Below are 20,732 nucleotides of genomic sequence, written 5' to 3' on the forward strand. Positions count from 1 at the left end.
ATAATTCATGAATTTTATTCTGAATTGTAATTTTCTCTCGCAATACATAGATTCATTGACGGTGAATTGCTGCCATGCCTAACTTGTGCTCTGCTTGGATTGCAGTAACCCAAGATTCAGCTTTGAGGAAATGGTTATTACCGATTTTTAGAATGTATTACTTTTTACAAGTGTCGTTATTTGATAAGTGTAAAAAGTCTGTAGCATTACCATTTTTAGAATTGGAATAATTTCCAATCCAATGGTTACTGTCCTGTTTTCCACAATTCCTAGTAAATTCCATGCAGCAGTGTTCGATCACCATTTTGCAGGATTTTCAAGAGTTTATTTGGTGTTACAGCCTTATTAGCAGTGGCATTTGGCTATAGTTCACAGAACACATCATTGTATGTGTCAGTGATGTTGGTGTCCTTCTTGTCGACTTTATATGTCATCTGCGGAGCTGCTGATGTCAGTACTGTATATGTCATCTGCAGAGCAGCTGACATCAGTACTGTATATGTCATCTGCAGAGCAGGTGATGTCAGTACTGTATATGTCATCTGTGGAGCAGCTGACGTCAGTACTTTATATGTCATCTGCGGAGCAGCTGAGGTCAGTACTTTATATGTCATCTGCGGAGCAGCTGACGTCAGTACTTTATATGTCATCTGTGGAGCAGCTGACGTCAGTACTTTATATGTCATCTGGGGAGCAGCTGAAGTCAGTACTTTAAATGTCATCTGTGGAGCAGCTGACGTCAGTACTGTATATGTCATCTGCGGAGCAGCTGACGTCAGTACTGTATATGTCATCTGCGGAGCAGCTGACATCAGTACTGTATATGTCATCTGCAGAGCAGGTGATGTCAGTACTGTATATGTCATCTGTGGAGCAGCTGACGTCAGTACTTTATATGTCATCTGCGGAGCAGCTGAGGTCAGTACTTTATATGTCATCTGCGGAGCAGCTGACGTCAGTACTTTATATGTCATCTGTGGAGCAGCTGACGTCAGTACTTTATATGTCATCTGGGGAGCAGCAGAAGTCAGTACTTTAAATGTCATCTGCGGAGCAGCTGACGTCAGTACTGTATATGTCATCTGCGGAGCAGCTGACGTCAGTACTGTATATGTCATCTGCGGAGCAGCTGACGTCAGTACTGTATATGTCATCTGCAGAGCAGGTGATGTCAGTACTGTATATGTCATCTGTGGAGCAGCTGACGTCAGTACTTTATATGTCATCTGCGGAGCAGCTGAGGTCAGTACTTTATATGTCATCTGCGGAGCAGCTGACGTCAGTACTTTATATGTCATCTGTGGAGCAGCTGACATCAGTACTTTATATGTCATCTGGGGAGCAGCTGAAGTCAGTACTTTAAATGTCATCTGCGGAGCAGCTGACGTCAGTACTGTATATGTCATCTGCGGAGCAGCTGACGTCAGTACTTTATATGTCATCTGCAGAGCAGCTGACGTCAGTACTTTATATGTCATCTGTGGAGCAGCTGACATCAGTACTTTATATGTCATCTGGGGAGCAGCTGAAGTCAGTACTTTAAATGTCATCTGCGGAGCAGCTGACGTCAGTACTGTATATGTCATCTGCGGAGCAGCTGACATCAGTACTGTATATGTCATCTGCAGAGCAGCTGACGTCAGTACTTTATATGTCATCTGCAGAGCAGCTGATGTCAGTACTTTATTTGTCATCTGCGGAGCAGCTGACGTCAGTACTTTATATGTCATCTGCGGAGCAGCTGACGTCAGTACTTTATATGTCATCTGCAGAGCAGCTGATGTCAGTACTTTATTTGTCATCTGCGGAGCAGCTGACGTCAGTACTTTATATGTCATCTGCGGAGCAGATGACATCAGTGACGATACTATTCTGACTGACATCTCTGATCTTTTCTTTTTATATTCTGTTTCTTTCAGGTCCTTCCCATTTTTGTGTTTTGTCATGTCCATTTTTACCTGGCAGTTTCCCTTAATGTCACTCATCTTCTTGAACAGATCTCTTATCTTTCACATTATATTGTCTTCTTCCATTTCTTTTTACTGCTGGTTGCATAACCCTCCTTATTTTATATTCCTATTATCTATGAAACTCTGCATTAAGTTTTACATACTGTACCCCATCTCCACTGTCCTTAGATCTCATTTGTTCCTCAGCCACTTCTAAAGCTTTCATAAGCTGTCATTTTGCGTTATTAATCTTCTATCTGTTTAGCATTACATTTTGCCACTTCCTGGATGATATCTCAAATTTCTATCCATAGTTCTTCAGATACACTGTCCACCATGTCTAGTCTAGAATATTTAAATCTATGCAGTGTGGAATGTCATAGCTATACAAACCTACACACAACCTTGCATTAAAGAGCAATTCCTGAAAAATCAACTTAAAAAACATAAGAAAAGCAAATGTAAACATTTTGTGAGCAACAAAAGCTTTTAAAATGTACAAATAGCGTGTTATCAGTAGGAAGTATTCTTTACAGTAATAATACTACCTTCATAGTCTTTCCATAAATTCTGTAGTATATTATAATCTGCACAAACACAGAATTATATTTTTTGCTAAACTTCACAAAAAAACTATCATATCTTGGAAACTGTGCGACCTAGATATATATTGTTTGAATACCCTTGTTAATCTGACATAAGCAATAACACGACAGCAATAATTTCCTCTCTGGGCTAATGTTTCCTGAGATGTTTATAAAAATATGAAACCATATGCTTAATTGTATAACTCACAACATAAATAGCACCAAATTTCTCTAATGATGTGTAAACAGTGCAAATTTCCAAGACAGTTTTCAGTAACATTTAACTTTTATCTGATGCTATGCAATAGTTTGTAAGTCACTTGTTTTTTGAAGTATTCAATACATATTGTGATATTGCTTATTTTCATAATTTCTAACAAATAACTAGCAGTAGTTCCAGTATAGTGTTAGATAAATGAACATTGACAATTAATTTTCTTTTTTCCCCATCATGGTATTTCATACTATACTGTTTAGTAGCATGTAGGTCTGTTGGCTATGAAATTCTGAACATATGAACATATATATATATATATATATATATATATATATATATATATATATATATATATGTGTGTGTATGTATATATATATATATATATATATATATATATATATATATATATATATATATGTGTGTGTGTGTGTGAACAATTTCTTTACTGCAGGATATCCTAAATTAACAAATTTAGTGCCATTTTGTTAATAATCCTTTGGTCTTTCTAATACTGCCTATTATTAGCTTGTAAGTTACCTAGTTAAAGAAACCAGACCCATAAAGGATCTGGATGCCATGAGGAGGTTAACTAAAGTGCTGGAGTTCCTGGCTCGGCCACACAGCTGAGATCTCAACTCTATAGCTTTTACAGTGGGGAGTCTTACTGGGGATCTGGAGAAAGAGGGAGAAACCAGCCTCTACTGACTGTTGTCTTTGTGTGCTATTAAAGGAAATTGCACTGGATGCAGAGAGCTGCATCTGGAAATACTGTGTGTGTACCCAATATCCTCCCAATGTACATCCCCCACTGGTGTCAGTGTTGAGGACTGAGGCTCCTTGAAAACTGGTCCAGTGGTGGGTTGCCACAAAAGCCTATAGAAGTTAACAATGTAATGGTACACAAGTCTTCTCTGTAGTACCCATATTTATGGAGACATATGATAAGATATGCAGTTTATGGATTAAAAGGGATTTTGTGATGGCAGTTAAGGATATGATGGAAGAAACTAAACAAAAGAAAGCTAGAAGCTCTTATGCATATAATACCAGCAGTGAAAATGTTTTAACTCTCTTTAGTTTTATGTACAGTCTAGGCATATTTTTGCCAGCCTGAGACATTGCAGATGAAGAAGTTTCCACAAATAAATGCCACAGATTTATATACTTGTTTTATGCTTCTATTTTATGTGTTGTTTTATGTTTCTGCTTTTATGATTTTGTTATATGTTTTAGTGTAAGTCTGGGAGTTTTCTGTATGGGTCTCCCTGAAAAGGAATTCAATGCCCTGTTGAACTTTGCAAGTAAACAATGGCAAATGAATAAGTAAAAAATAATAAGGAGTTGAAGAAATTCATTTGTGAGTGGAAAAGGGCAAGAGTTAAATGGGATAAGTTGATTCTTACAATAGAACAAAGCATTTTAAAATTACCTGAACCTAAACTCAAGCAGATAATTACAAATAGAAGCTGAAAGGAGTAAGCAGTGCCATTACAGCATTATGTAGGCCATAATATGTAAGATAATCATTAGTAGTTTGGTGGACATTTTCCTGTATTACTGGTGATTTGGATAGGTATGTTTGAGCAACATGCATACTTTATAAATTATATTCTAATATTCAGACTGCATCTCTGACCATAGGCAATTGTTGGTCTCTCTAAATAGCTCCTCCCACTAATCCTCTAACAGTCAGACTACATGTGATGGTCTTCCTACAAATGTGTACACACAATCAAGCTGGAATTTATGAGTATGTACTGGGTCGGTAAGTGTGCTAACATTTGAGTATGATAGTTTCTAAGAAAAATAGTTTTCCAACTCACTAAAACCTATGTGGTGTGGTGTGGAATGTCATACCCCTGGCAGCTTATACCCATCCTTCCATTCCTGGGCATTTCTTGAAAAATATACTTAAAAAGGACAAGATAAACAAATGTAAAAAAAATGTGAACAATAAAAGATATTAAAACTGTACAAATAGCAATGCTATCAGTAAGAAGTATTCTTCATGGTGTTAATAATCAGTTAATTCACATTTTTTTCCATAAATACTATAACATATTAGAAATTCAGACAAGCCCGTAATTACATGTTTTGCTAAACTTTCACTTTGTCATATCTAGGAAACTGTACAACCTAGTCATATAGTGTTAGAATTGTTAACCATACAAAAGCTTTCACGTGACAGCAAGAAAATCTTCTCTGAGCATGTTTATTGAGATATTTACAGAAATATGAACATGTATGCTTAATTGTATAATTAGCAATATAAATAACATTGAGTATCCCTCAAGATGTGCAGATTACAGCACAAATGTCAAAGACAGTCTTCTTCAACAACACCTGATGCTATAGTTTGTAAGTCAATTGGTTATGAAGTATTAAGTACTTATGGAAATATTGATTATTTTCATAATTACAAACAACTAGCAATATCTCCAGAACAGTGTCATATAAATGGACATTCCTAAAAAGTGGTTGTGCCTTCTAAGAACCAATTTGAAATTTATCGTAAATAAATAAGCCACAAGAGTGTGATTTATTTATTTGCAATAAATTTCCAGTGGATACAAGTCCAAATTGGTTCTTGATAGACACAACCACAGCATTTTTGGACCATTTGTTTGATTACTCTGTGAAGCTTTTTTCCTTTTTTATCCTATTTATTACATGTGTACATTGACAAAGAGCTTTCTTATCTAGCATCATGCTATTTCTTACCATGTCGGTCAATAGCAAGCAGGTCTCTCAGTTATGAACATATGAACATAAATATGAAAATATAAATAGTAAGTGGTGAACATTGATTACTATCTCCACTGAATGACATCCTAGATTAACAATCTTAGTGCAATTTTGTTAATAAATCCTTGCCCGTTCTAATACTGCCTATTACTACCTAGTAAGTCACTTAGTTAAACACAGAGAGACCAAAAAATAAAAAAGATCTAGATGCCATAACTAGCTACAAGTGTTAACTAGAAGTTTGCAAAAAAAGTGTTATAGGCTTGAGAGAGCTAATACCATGCCTAAAAGTGTTCTTTTTGTTTTCACCCATTTATTGTATGATACATGTGATCTATGTATCTTTATTTGACATAATATGTATGCCTATTTGACAAAACCCTTAAAATTCAGAATAGTTCTCACTGCTCACATAAATTGCCTACCACTAATAGGCCAATTTACATGATGGTGAGAATATATGATTCAGAGACAGCTATGGCAACAGTGAGCAAGACCTCATTATCATCTTTAAACTCTGCATCACTTTTGCCAAGACACAATTCATAGAGGGCATTTAGGTAATGAGCAATGCTTCTGATTTAGTGTAAGGAAATTAAGTATAATGAGATGTAAATGAGCAATTGTGTAAAGTGGCATATGCTAATGAAGTGTTCTTGCAATTATTTGTCCAATATCCAAGCCATATGTGCATCCATTATTAAAAGCATTGCTATGCCTTTGATATTTACTTTGTAATCCACAAAATTTCCCCAGGGATCCCTTCAGTAGTTTATCCATGCATGCATAAACCAAGCACTTAAATGACACCATTTCACCATCAATCGCTTCAGTAGTTTAATCGTGTATGCAAAAAAAGCAGTAAATAACACAATTTCCACAGTGATCCATTCGGTAGTTTAACCATGTATGCACAAAGACTTAATAAAACCAATTTTCCTAGTGATCCCTTCTGTAGTTTATCCATGTATGCACAAGCTCTCAGATGACATCAAATGAATCGTACCTTCAGTAGTTTGTCAATGTATGCGCAAACACTCAAATTGCATCAAAATAAATAATTTCACCAATGATCCCTTTGTTTGTTCATATATGCACGAGCAATCAAATGACACTAAAATGAAGAATTTCCCCAGTGATCCCTTCAGTAGTTTGGCCATGCATGTGAAGCACTCAAATGATACCAAGATGAATTACTTTCCAGATGATTCTTTCAGTAGTTTGTCCATGTATGCACAAGCACTCAATTTACATCAAAATTAATCATTTTCCCCAATGAGCATATCAGTAGTTTTTCCATGTATGCACAGCACTTCAGTGACACCAAAATTAATTATTTGCCTCAATGGTCCCTTCAGTACTTTGCCCATGTGTGCAAACACTTAAATGACACCAAAATAAATAATTGATCCTCACAATTCCTTAAATAGTTTGTCAATGTATGCAGAAACACTCTAATGACACAAAAATGAATCATTTCCCACAATAAACTCTTCAGTAATTTATCCATGTATGCACAAGCACTCAGGTGATACCAGAATGAATAATTTCCCCCAATGATCCCTAAATCTCAGAAGAGAGGTGTAGCAGAAATTCAACGAGAATGTATAGTACTGCAATAAGAATTACACTCTCAGCTGTACCACTTTGGCTGGATTTCTTCAAGCTGTGCTTAAAATAATAATAATAAAAAATCTCGGGGTCTCTGAACATTGCTCTTCTGAGATTTTCACTTACTTGTGAATTGATGGATATTCACAATCAAATTATTATAGTTTCATAGTATAGTACTAGGCTATCTGCCCTGGGGCATTTGTAAGCCTAGCCATAGTGATGTGGCTTTTGCCACCCCATGAAATGGTACAAAAAATGTACAGAATAAATTTAGAATACTGTGCCTCTGTCTAGTAGTGACACAATGAAGGTCCCCTTATATAATAGAATTAGTTTACTATGCCCCTGTCTAGCAGTGACACAGATGTGACCCCTGGGGTAAACTTACGATCTCCCATCCACTCATCAAAATTTCTCTTGAAGACAGTCAGTGAGGGGCTCTGCCTAATACGAACTGGGATCTTGTGCCAAAGCATGAGACGCCTCTGGGTTATGAATCTATCCCTCCAGCATGTCCTATTCATACTTGTGCCGAGGTTTAAGTCTTTAGCTCTAGTGGTCCTGATGGATTTGGATTTTATGAGGTGGAGCATGTCCATCAGATCCTGATTGGACATGGCCTTGTACGTCAGGCAGAGATCACCTCTGAGCAGGCGGTATGCTACTGAATAGAGCTGAAGTTTCTTTAGTCTGGCAGAATAAGACATATGTTGGAGACCCTTGATCCTCTTGGTGAGGTACTTTTGTGGTCTCTCCAGCTGTTGCAAATGCCGGGTGAGGTACATACCAAATGGGGCATTGTACTCAATCATAGGTCTGATGAGGGAGGAATATAGGGGTACAATGACATCCTTGGATCTGGATGTGAATCACTTCATGATGAGGTGTGCAAGGTAGAATGTTTTTCTAACCACTTTGGCAACGTGGGTGTCAAATGAGAGGTCACTGTCAACTTGGGTCCCTAGGTCTCTGATTACTTTTTCCATACTCAGTGGGTTGCTGTCTATGTGATAATTTGTGGGTACTTTGTTTTTCCCAAAGGGGATGACTATACATTTTTTGGCATTTAGTTTAAGGCTGTGACTCCGGCACCAGTTGTCCGTTTCTGTGAGGCCTTTTTGTAGGATGTGTGTGTCTGCTGGTGTATCGACTATGGCGCCTAGTTTGCAGTCATCTGTGAATTTTGTCAGCCACAGCCCTCCCATGTTTGCTTTAACATCTGAGAAATAAATGCCGAACAAGAGGGGTCCCAGGACAGATCCCTGTGGGACACCACTTGTGACTGGCTTTGAGTCTGACATTGCCCCAGCAATTTTAACTTTATGGGTTCTGTCCTTTAGCCAGTTTGCAACCCATCTAGTGACATAAGGGTTTACTTTTAAGCTGTTGAGCTTATCTATGATGCCTGAGTGGGGTATTGTGTCGAAGGCCTTAGCCAAGTCCAGGTATGCTGTATGGACTGCTTTGCCCTCATCAATGGCTCTAGTGACTGTTTCGAAAAAGTCAACCAGGTTTAAAAGGCAGGATCTGCCCTTTACAAAGCCGGACTGGGTGGGGTCAAGTGTCTGTAGGTCCCCTATGTCTCTCTTTATGAGTTCCATAATGATTCTTTCCATAGCTTTGCAGACCAGGCTGGTTAAGCTTATGGGGCGGTAGTTTCCAGGGTCTGTAGAGGCACCCCCCCCTTGTGGAGTGGGACCACTGTTGCTGTACACCAGTGTTCAGGTACATATCCCGAAGTAAGGCTAAGGTTAAATAGCATTTTTATGTGTGGGTTTAGCTCCTCTTGGAGTTCACGTAACACGCAACCCGGGATACCGTCAGGTCCCATTGATGCTGTGTTTTTTGCTTTGTTTAGGGCGGTTCTCACTTGGACATCTGAGATGACAGGGAGATTACATTCAGCTGGGATAAGTATTTCTTCTTTTGGGGTGAAGGAGGAGAAATTTGCACTGAACCTGTCAGCCAGAATGTTGGCAATATCTGTGGGTTCAGTGTATTTTTTGTTGTTGTGAACCATCTCTGTGCATATCTGAGGGTTTTCGCCCAGGTTTCTAACATAGCTGAAGAAGGCTTTGTGGTTATCTTTAGTGTCCTTAGCGATTTTTCTCTCAAAGTTGGCCTTGGATGTTTTTATGAGAGAACATAGTTTTCTGCTAATGTTGATCAGAGATGTCTTCCCTTCATGGGATTTTGCTCTGACGTGCAGTAGCTTCCTTCTTTTGTTATACAATTTGTTTATGGCTGAGGTCCACCAGACAGGACGCTTACCTTTGGTGGAGAGGGACTTGGATTTGTTTGGGATTGCATGATCCATGCATTCTTGGAGATGTCCATAGAAAGCATTTGTGAAGGATTCGGCATTGTGGGATGTGATATCCACTGGTACAGTGGGCTTAAAGGATACCATCTCAGTCTTAAGAAGAGTGAAGTTTGCTTTTGAGAAGTTTTTCACTGTGGTCTTTTGTGCTGGGGGTGGAGGTGGGATATGTATATCCAGGGTGATTAGTTTGTGGTCAGATCTCACTAGTGAGGGGTATACTTCTGGTGTGGAGCATTTTGTCCCCATGTTTGTGATGATCAGGTCTAGTATATTATCTCCCCTAGTGGGAGAGGTGACTAGTTGTTCCAGTGCATTTGAATTTATGAATTCTCCTCACTTTTGACTTAACCACTATTACAAAGTGCTACTAGTAAGGATATAACTTTTAAAGCTATTCTTTTTCTTTTTCCAAAAAACAGACTCATCACTCTCAACTGTCACCAAAAACACCTTGTCTCAACTATAACTGGAGATGCAGTTGGAGGAGCTATTCAGGATCATAGCATTAGGTCACCTGCCTACAGCCTAAAATTACATCTCCCATGCATGTTTGACTCAGGCAGTAGAAAAACAAAACACATGGGTAAATTGAAATGGAAAAATTTACCATTTTGGTGGCACATTTTCCAATTTCAATAAAGGAACAGTACATTTCTTTTCTTTTAAGCCATAAATCTACAATAGCTTTAAAAAGGGGGAGGTGCATGCCCCCTGCACCCATACCTAAATCCACCACTGGCAGTAAAGGGTTTTCACCAAATATTGTGACAGTAGTCTCATCTAAATCACGTTTATTATCTGGTTCCTCATTTCTTTACTCGCTCAGCAAAATGGTTTATGTTAGTACAATGTTTGTTTCCACAATTAGATTATGGGTTCCCAATTGTACCTTCAAGTTTCTTAAAAATCTAGCTACTCTTCAAGTAATCATTATTCATTCATGCCTGTGGTGCATTTTGGTATATTTCTGTTTAACACACATTGCTCTTTATGGCTTCCTGATATTTTTGGAGTTGACTTCATAACCTTAGTGACTTACTAATTAATGATAGGCAGCATACGAACAGGCAAGGTTTAAGTAACAAAATGACACTAAGAACATTAAACTAGTATGTTGGAGTTATTAATCACTATTTATCACTTGCTATTCCTATTTTCATATTTATTTTTTTTTTCATAACAGAAACAGATGCAGGTTAGTAAGGGGGTATGGTATGAAATGTTATGTTTGGACAAAGGCAACTACATTGGTTTGTCAAAGCTTATGTGTAATATCCTATACTGCAGATATTGCTAGTTGTTTCCTAGTAATTATGAAGATATGCAATATTTCCATTCACACATATATATTTCCAAATTGGTTAATTTACATACCATTGCATACTATCAAGTGAAAACATAAATAATGCCAAAGAAAATTGCCATTGATATTTGTACTGTAAATTGTCCATTTTGAGAGACTGTCAATTTTTAAATATATATACTTTTTTCATAGACAAAAGTTTAAGTCTGACTGAAAATATCTGAATATGTAGTATCAAGGTCTTTTTGTGATAGAAGGCATATCAATAGATGAACATTTTAAAATAGTAAATTTCTCCAATTGCTTTGTGAATAACTCTGAACTAAAACAGCCTAGTTGGAGATGGTCTTTTATGCCTGCCAATTGAGAGAGCATTAATGATTCATTGAGCAGCTGACAATAATTTGGTGAAAGCTTAATATGAAATGCATTTTTGGTAATAGGGATATGATGTAACTCATTTGTAATTATCCCTGTATGTTTAATCTTCCTATGAATCCAGGGGTCTATATTACAAAATTGAAGTTTCAAAACTTTGAATGTTCTAATATCAAACCCTATTCAGCGAAAGCTGAAAATATCGAACATACAGAACAGTGAATTTTTTTCCTAGGGAAAACATTCGCTGTTCCAAAACACATACACACAACACAAGCACACCAAACAAACAGCAATCCACACACATACACCTAAAATCTTACACCTAACCCTACACTAAACTATACACACACCAATAACTATCCACTTACCTTAATTCAAACCCTAACCCTAAGGTCCATCACTATTGCACACTCACCTCACCCGCACCCTAACCATAACTCACCTGCCTCACCCTAACCCTCACGTCCACACAATCACACACATACCTAACCCGCACCCTAACTCACCTAACCTGCCCTAACCCTCATATCCACACAATCGCACACATACATAACCCGCACCCTAACCCTAACTACCCTAACCCGCACTCAATCGCACACTTACCTGAACCCGGCCATAACTTTCTACCACAGCACTGAAAATACAGAAGTAACAGAAACAGGCAACCAAATTCTTTCCCTAGGAAAAAATTTGGTTTTCTGTTGTTTTAATATTTTCAGCTTTCACTGAACAGGGTTTGATATTAGGACATTTGAAGTTTTGAAACTTCGATGTTCTAATATAGACCTGAATCCAGAGCTAAAGGCTTTTTCAAAACTGACTGAAAAACATACTAGAGGCTTATTAATGAGTAAGCTAGTCAATAAATATTATTATTTAACTTTAAATGAAATGACTGCTTTAAGAAGCTTGCAGTCTAACAAGGAATTGTTGATTACCAGCACAGATAGAGGCAATGCCTTGGTGATTTTAAATGTTACTGATTATAAGGAATGGGTGAGTGGTATGTTAAATAACACTGATTTGTATACTGTAGTTAGTTGGTATGATACTGTTTGAGCATATTGATTTGTTAACAGAAGGATGGTTGTTAGATGGATTGATTAAAGGCAAATTGTCGATCTGTTAACAGAGGAATGGTTATTTGGATTGATTAATAGCAAATTATCTGATTTTTTTTTTTAGAATAAATAATCTTAGTGTGAGCTTGATTTTTGGTCTGTCTAAAACACACAAGTCTTTAGATAAGCCACTGTTGATATCATTTGTTGAAAGTGGAGGCAGCAAAACAGAGGGTCTAATCATTTATGTGGATAAGTTATTGAAAAAAAGTTGCTATAAAAGGCAAATCATTTGTTTTTCTATAAAGGATTTGAAAACATGTATTAGACACCAATATTGGTGACCTTTAATGTGCAATCTTTGTGTACATCTATACCTAATGAGATTGGATTAAAATGGTTAGAGATTAGATATTATTGACCAATTAGTCATGTGCTATGTAAAACCATTAAGAAATCTGTGCAAAGTAATATTTATTTGAGTTGGGATAGAATGCACCCAACATGTTTGAAAATAAATATTGTTAAAGGACAGTTCATCAGAATGAGTAGATTGAATGATGATGGTGAATTATTTATTAAGGAAAATAACATGTTCTCAAATAAGTTTTATAACAGAAGTTATCCAGCAGTTTTAGTTGCTACACTATTTAATGGCATCAGAGATGATAGGGATATTATATACAAGCCTTGCTGTGGAACAGATGTTCCCAATGTTCAGAACAAAGATATGATAGGAGATTACCAAACTGCTATGTTATTGACTTCATATGCAAATTGAAGAGCAGATAAGGTTCTTGTCAAAGAAAAGTGGAAAATATTACTAGATTTTCCTGACACATTAGAAAGGGTGGGTACTGAATATGAATTTTAAAAAAAATTAGAAATTTTAAAAGACAAGTTGTCCTGATTCCCCCATGAAACAAGCACCACAACATTTTGGCATAAGGCGACCTCTTATTGATCAACCAATTATTAATTACAGACACAGCTTTGTTTAAATGCAGATGAAGACACAAACTCAAATATAACAAAATACAATAGGCAGCGTCACCCACTCACTTCGATCCCACAATGATGTAAAGCAGCATTAACTTAACCGCTCACTTACTCACAACTTCCCACTGGAAGCAGAGTGACCTCACTCACTTCGATAACCAACCAGCAAACATGTATGATCCGAAGCATAAACACCAGAGGGGGAGCAGAAGAGGAACTTCAAATCCCCTCTGGTTTGCCCACCAGCCTGACTACAGGCTGTCCCCCCGGAAAATCTGATTTTGCCAATCCTTTCAAAAACAATGCAAGTGCACATTAAACAGATTCAAGCACAAGTCAATCAAGTGGACTCCATAATCCCTAAACCACACTGGATCCCTATTATTTGAATCTCTATTTTCAATAATATGATTCCGCAATTGATGCAACTGCCTCAAAAGCCTGTGATTAACAAATGATGGGCAAGCTCAATACCCATAAAGTTGCCTGCAGTCCTCCAAACCAGCCGTGGCACTATTTCCAACCTGACAATAATCATAAAAGGAAACCTGGTCTTCAGCCTCAACAAGTCCCTCATTGCCATAAGGACTATCTGACATTTTGAAATAATCCCTAAGTCATTACCTGACAAATGTAGAATCAAAATATATGGGATCCCAATCCAAGAAAATATCTCTTCAAGCTTGTCCTTGAGCTGGCGCCACCTGAGTCCTTTAACATCATGCCAAAACACATTCCACCCACATTGCCACAACCCCATCTCATTTCCATTTGTCCTAAACACCACACATTTCAGAACCCAATAAACATAGCAATGGCCCAGTCTGACAACCTTCTTTCTTATTAAAAAAAAAAAAAATCAAACACTGCCAATGACATAAACTATCTAATATGAGACAAAAAGACCCAGATGACCACCACCCCATCCTCTTCATAACCTCCAGTAGCCTACCTTCCCTTGCCAAGTTCGATGCCCTCCCAATCTGAAAAGAATACGTAGAAAACCTCTCACCTTAAAAACCTACACTTTGAAAAGCCTTCCTTATCAAGACAAAAACTGATTGTCTTGTACCACCCTTCCACTGTGCGATGGAAAAACTAAATCCTGCTGCATACCCCCATGCGATAACTGCAACCTCTTGGCCCATGACACTGGACAGATGGACTCCTTCCCACACTTCTGCAACACAATCTGCATGCTCTGGCCCACCTGATCAGTTTTAGATAAGCACAACCATAGAAGGAAATATAATAACATCCTGCCACAACAATGAGTCCAGCAGCTCAATCACCCTAAATACTCCACTGCACATACTATCGAGAGAGGACCCCAAAGTGGGTAATCCAATTAATTCTATTTCAGTAACTGCAAACCTGCCAGCAGCAACTTAAGGGCCTGCTTCTTCATAGGCAAATGCCTGTCTGCATTCCTACCACTAATCTGAACACAACCTTCAACATCTGTAATATTGCCCAAGACTTGATCAAATCCTCTAACTCAGCTACAGAGGAAATACCCTAATAGCTGCCAAATCTACTTAACTGACTGTATTACCTGTTCTTTCATTCAAGCCTCAGCCAAATAATGCAACAGCTTCACTGGACAAACTCTCTCCTCTTCAGGCAACTGCAATACAAAGTTAACAAATGCAGATAATGCTCTATTATACATCTTCCTCATTGGATCAGCCCAAGATTGCTGAATTAATTCAGACCAACTTGTCATACCCCCTCCGGCAACAATACTGGATCATCTTGTACCTCCAGGGCCAACTGCCATAACCTACAAAACTGAAAATGAGAAAGGTTGTCAGAAATCAAAATTTTAACACCCAGTAAATGTACACCTGAAAAAGAAAAATGTTATCAGCAAACTTTGCAAAACCAATTTCCATAAAACTAAAAAAAGTAGCCTAGACTTGGCCATTTTGGACTTTAGCAGCCTAACCACTGCCAAGTTGACTGAATTAAAAAACATCTTGCTGTTACACAATAACTTCTGCCAAACTATGGCATCCACCCAAATAGGTATCAGTTCCAAAAAAAAAGCCACATTCTTCTTCCACTCCTTCTCCTCCTTCCAATCCTTGGGCCAATGAACTGCAAACCATTCTCTGCTAAAATATGCCACCATCCCTTTACCCCCACAGCATCTGTGAAAAATTGTAATTCATCCTGACTGATCGCGCCTTTCTGCCAACATGAAATGGCATTGAAACAGTTTAAAAATGACAATCACAATACTAAATTTGCCTGCACAAGCTTGCTAACCCTTACCCAATGATGCTTATTTCTTTACCCTTGTAACAAAAATGCCATTGTACTGCAAAATGTCTGACTGTGACTAATTGTCAGGCATGCAAAATTCAAGAGACCTCAAAGCTTCATAGCATCCATAATCCACATGTTGTCTTTTGACATCATCCACTCAATCTTTCCTTTCAATTGCTCTATCTTTTCACATGGCAGACAAAACAAACCTAGGTCAACATCCACTGTTAAATCCAAAAAACATAAAGACTTGGTGGGGTCTTCCAACTTCTGGTTAGCCAGGGGAGCACCCAACTCCTTGCACATAGCAATAAATGCCTGCATGCCTTTCATAGCTCCCTCAAAACCCTCACCCACAAAAAGAAAGTCATCAAGATTATGAATAGCCTTCTGAGAAGCAATCAGTTGTGGCCAGACCCAGTGCAGCTTAGAGCTAAATTTCTCAAAAGTGGTACAAACTACCACACAACCCATAGGCATGGCCTTGTCAAAATAAAACTTGTCATTGACTACCATACCCAATAACAGCCACTGGTCTTCATGCAGAGGCAACAAATTAAAAGCCAATTAGATGTCAACCTTTAATAACCGGGTCTATTTTACATACTCGAATGCTTAATTGTTTGAATCACTAAAGATCAAACTTTAGTGATCGAACAATTAAATGTTTGAATATATTAAAAATAAATATTTACAAAAAAAAAAGAAAAAGTAAAGGGTGTAAGTAAGGGGTTAAGCCCCCCTGCACCCCCACACCCCTCGCTACTTAAATATACCAACTCAAAGATCGTACTTCAGTGTGCTACAGTGCGGAAATGAAAAATTTCCCATTTCCTACACTGTATCGTGATCTTGGAGTTGGTATATTTAATGTGGGTAGTGCAGGCGCCCCTCTTTACACCCTTTAGTTTTTTTTTTTTTTATTAGTTTTTTTTTTTAATTTTTTAAACTATTCAACTATTCAAACATTTAAATGTTTGATCACTAAAGTTTGATCTTTAGTGATTCGAACATTTAAGTGTTCGAATATATAAAATAGACCCTAATAACCAAGGGTCCACAAATCCCTTAATCATCACTACCACATCATCCAAAGAAGTGTACCTAACAGTAACATCCTCTCTATTGATAAAATCTATGATAATTATGACCAATTTGCCTTGCAGGAAAGACAAATGGTGAATTATTTGAAATTCACCAGGCTCTTTTTTGGGGACCAACCCCCATGGTGCCACTTTGAAGTTAGCAAAAGGATAGTAAACAAAAGGGCCCAACAACCTGCCAGTGTGCACTTCCTTCTTGACCAAACCTCTCAATATATCCTCATTCTTTTACAAACCGAACCAGCCCCACAAACCCCTGACTTGATAGAAAACCCCAGTGAAAACCCCAAAATCAATTCAACAGTGATCTGTGAATAAGGAAAGTAAATCAACATCTGGCACAATACCTGTACCCTAACAGGTGAATTGGAAAGCTGGCTTGCCCCTCTGCCCTCATAAGGATGTACTTCTCCTGTGGCCCCCATAAATGCCACACCCTCTAAACCCTTGAAGACCTTGGGCCTGGGAAGGACCTGATATCGGTTAATGTGGGGCCTGCATGTGTCATATTCCCCTCACAGTGGCCACACTGTGATGCCATGTGAACTCTGGAACAGATCAAACAAATATGTGAAAATCTACATGCAGACCACATACACCTACGTGTACAGTATACCCAACATACCCCATCTATCTCATCCCCCAACCTGCCTATCCGGTCAAATCCACTCAAACTATCCATCATCATGGAGAGCCAAATATCGGGGTGTTTCACTTCCCACTTCCACGATTGATCCACAGCTTTCCATTTTCAGAAACGCTCACCATACCACATCCACACATTTTCGGAATGTAACCACTGAACCTCATGAGTCATTAAGAAATAAGCTAAAAGCAATAATGCCTGAGAACTATCCTTCTCAAGGAGACCATCATATAAAACACAAAACCAAGTACTCATTTCTTCCATGTCCTGGCTCTAAACCTTCTGGCCCTCCTCCGACCCAATGTTGCTAATACTGTCAAAAGGTCCTTATTACCTGAGATGTCATCTTCCATGTAATGCTACATGCCTTCAGCATCAATTAATTCAAATATGACAACATATTAACCTTTCTGTATCTTCTCTTTAACCAATGTTGTGATATGTGGGGCAAAGAAAACTGTGCCCTATGTGGCAGTCAATGCCTGAGTATTCAATCAATCCCCTGGTCAAATCCCAAAATATGAGCCCACGTCTTGCTCCGATGAAGCACTCCAACTCCCAAAAGATCCTATACTCCCTGAGAACAAATCTGTAATAGCATCCCCATCTGGTGCATCACCTCTAAATAAGGGATGACTTTTGGCATGCCCAGGCACTTACAAACCCATAAGTCTAATCAGCCTCATATGCAAAGCCATGGAAAGATTTATCATGGTCCTAATTAATTAGGATAAAAGAAACCTCCAAACACTGGATCTGTCTCAGTTTGAATTTGTCAACAGTAGATCATGCTTACTCAACCTGGTGGATTTTTTTTTTAAAAGGTCATCAAAGCAATAGATAAAGTCAAAAAAGTTTACACCACATTCGTTGACCTGACCAAATCTTCTTACATGATTCCCTAGTCAGGCATAGTAGAAAAGCTGAATAAAGTGGAAATAACCCCTATGCCACCTGTTGGAATGCAAACTGGCTCACAGATTGAAAATCAAAATAGGAGAATTTACCTGCACAAAGAGACCAGTCACCAGTGGAGTCCACTGGGTTATGTGCCGGGACTTCTCCTGCCTGGCACCTACTTTTCTGAAGTAAAAGCTACTACCAAAGGGCTCTGGCTGACTATGTTTGCAGATGACTGCAAGCTAGAAGCAGTCATTGAATCACCAAATGAATAACTGGTGCCAGAATCATGGAATGAATCTAAAGGCCAAAAAATGCATTATTGTATTGTTTGGGAAGTCATCTATCCCAGAGAAATACCACATTAACAATATGCTCTTAAGAGATGACCCAGTTGTTCGGGATTTGGGAATTTATATTTACAATGACTTAACTTTTGACCAACATGTGTCCATTGTTGTAAGAAAGTCATTCTATATTGCACAGCTTACAAATGAAGGGATTGTTTCTAGATATAGGGCTGTCATTGTTTCCTTTTACTTAGTCCTCATTAGACCAGATGTGGAATATAATATCCCCTTTGACAAATATCTCTCCAGACACAAACAACAGAACTCCCACATAGATACCTTATTACAAATACATAAGGTCTAAACAGACAGATATATCTCATGAAGAAACCACTGCTGTGGAACAGACTTCCCATCCACATAAAATAAAGTTCAAAGCCCTGTCACTATACTCCGTATCCTACAGACTGCTAAGAGGTGACCTGTGTCTGGCCTACAAGGCATCCTCCAACCCAATACTGATGGATTTACTGCACATCATCAAGTCAAGTGGCATCAGAAACACTTCTGCAACATCAACAGAATGGTTTGAAGGGACAGGTATATCTCGCAGAGGATACCACTGCTCTTGATTAGACTCCACAGCCACATAAAACAAAATTTATCCCTAGCTATCTTTAAGTCCAACTTGGATCTATGGATGGGAAACAGAACATTTACCTCAGGACTGCCCCCTGTATTACTAATGAAGAAAGGCAGCTCCTAAATGCTTTATTCTGTGCATGGGTCCCCTCAAGTTATCTACTGTATGATCCCAGCTATTCTCATTAGAGGTAATATATAATTATCAGCCATGGGATTGGTAAGGTAAGGCCAATCTCAAACAAAATGGGATTGGTTAATTTGAGCACAAAAAAGGGAAATTAATTAGGCTTAAAATGGCCCTCAGGGGCAGCTAGCCTAATACTTACCTTTGAACCCTTGAGCCTAATCAACCATTGGAATGTGGCTGGGGCACCATGAAGGCCAAATAGGAGGACTGTATACTGGAACAGATCCTCATGGTTAAAAAAAAAAAACAGTTTTCATGTTAGTGTCCTCAGTCAGGGGAATCTACCAGTTACCTTTTGCTAAGTCCAGAGTGTTAGAAATCTAGCCTTTTTAAGCTGTTTTTTAATTTTGTATTCTCTGGGCATAGAATAACTATCTAACTTAGAAATTAAGTTAAGCTTTCTGAAGTCATTGCAGAACATAATGGCGCAGTCTGGTTTAGGAACCAAAATATATGGTTATTTTTTCCACTGGTAGATTCTTCAATAACCCTTAATTAAGCATATATTTTTTTCTCTGCTTGGACTGCCTTTCTCTGATATTCAGGGATTATGTATGGTTTCAAGTTGACCTTCTTTCATGGGTCGGTTTTAATGTGATATTTGATTAAATTAGTTTTACCAGGCAATTCTGAAAATATTTCTTTGTTTCATAATAAAATCTCTGAGTCTCAAATAATACTCAATTTAGCCACACCCCTAACAACATTGTTCAGTCTCAGCCTGCATACAGGTTTTGTACCACGTGAATGGAGAACAGCTACAGTCATTCCCCTGCAAAAGGGAGGACCTACTACAGGCCCAGGGAATTATAGAAACATCAGTCTGATCAGCCTGATATGCAAAGCCATGAAAATAACTATCAGGGAATGAATCAGTCGGGCCATAGGCAATCTCCAAATACAGCAGCCATTTCAGTTTGGATTCTTTAAGGGCAGGTCACTCTTACTCTACCTGGTGGATTATTTTGAAAAGGTTACCAAAGCAATAAATGAAGGCAAAATGATAGACACAGCATGTTTTGTCCTGGACAAAGCTTTTTGCACAGTTCCTCACAAGAACATAGCAGAAAAGCTAAATACAGACAGTGTGTCCTACAGACTGCCAAGAGGTGACCTGTGTCTGGTATACAAGGTATACTCCAACTCATTACTGATAGACTCACTGCACATCAGAAAGTCAAATGTCATCAAAATGTCTTGGTCTAGAGATCTGAACATCTTCTGCAACATCAAAACAACAGTAACATTGACATTCTGGATGTTTGTATATGTGGTCACTCAGTTAGCTGTCCTATGTATAGAAAGATAGACACACACACACACACACACACACACACACACACACACACACACACACACACACACACACAGATACATATAAACACATACACACACACACACACACAGGCACACACACAGATATATATAAACACACGCACACACACACACACACACACACACACACACACACACACACACACACACACACACACACACACACACACATACAG

At 38.3% G+C, this 20,732-nt stretch overlaps 1 protein-coding gene across 4 annotated transcripts in view; it reads right to left on the minus strand.

Annotated features, from left to right (window-relative positions):
- The window catches only part of CACNG5 (calcium voltage-gated channel auxiliary subunit gamma 5), a 576,119-nt gene that overhangs the window by 47,481 nt on the left and 507,906 nt on the right, over positions 1 to 20,732 (minus strand). The window lies entirely within an intron of this gene.

The sequence above is a fragment of the Protopterus annectens genome, chromosome 10.part0 (genome assembly GCF_019279795.1).
Source record: "Protopterus annectens isolate FY-2018-M chromosome 10.part0, PAN1.0, whole genome shotgun sequence".
In the NCBI taxonomy this organism is placed as follows: Eukaryota; Metazoa; Chordata; order Ceratodontiformes; family Protopteridae; genus Protopterus; species Protopterus annectens.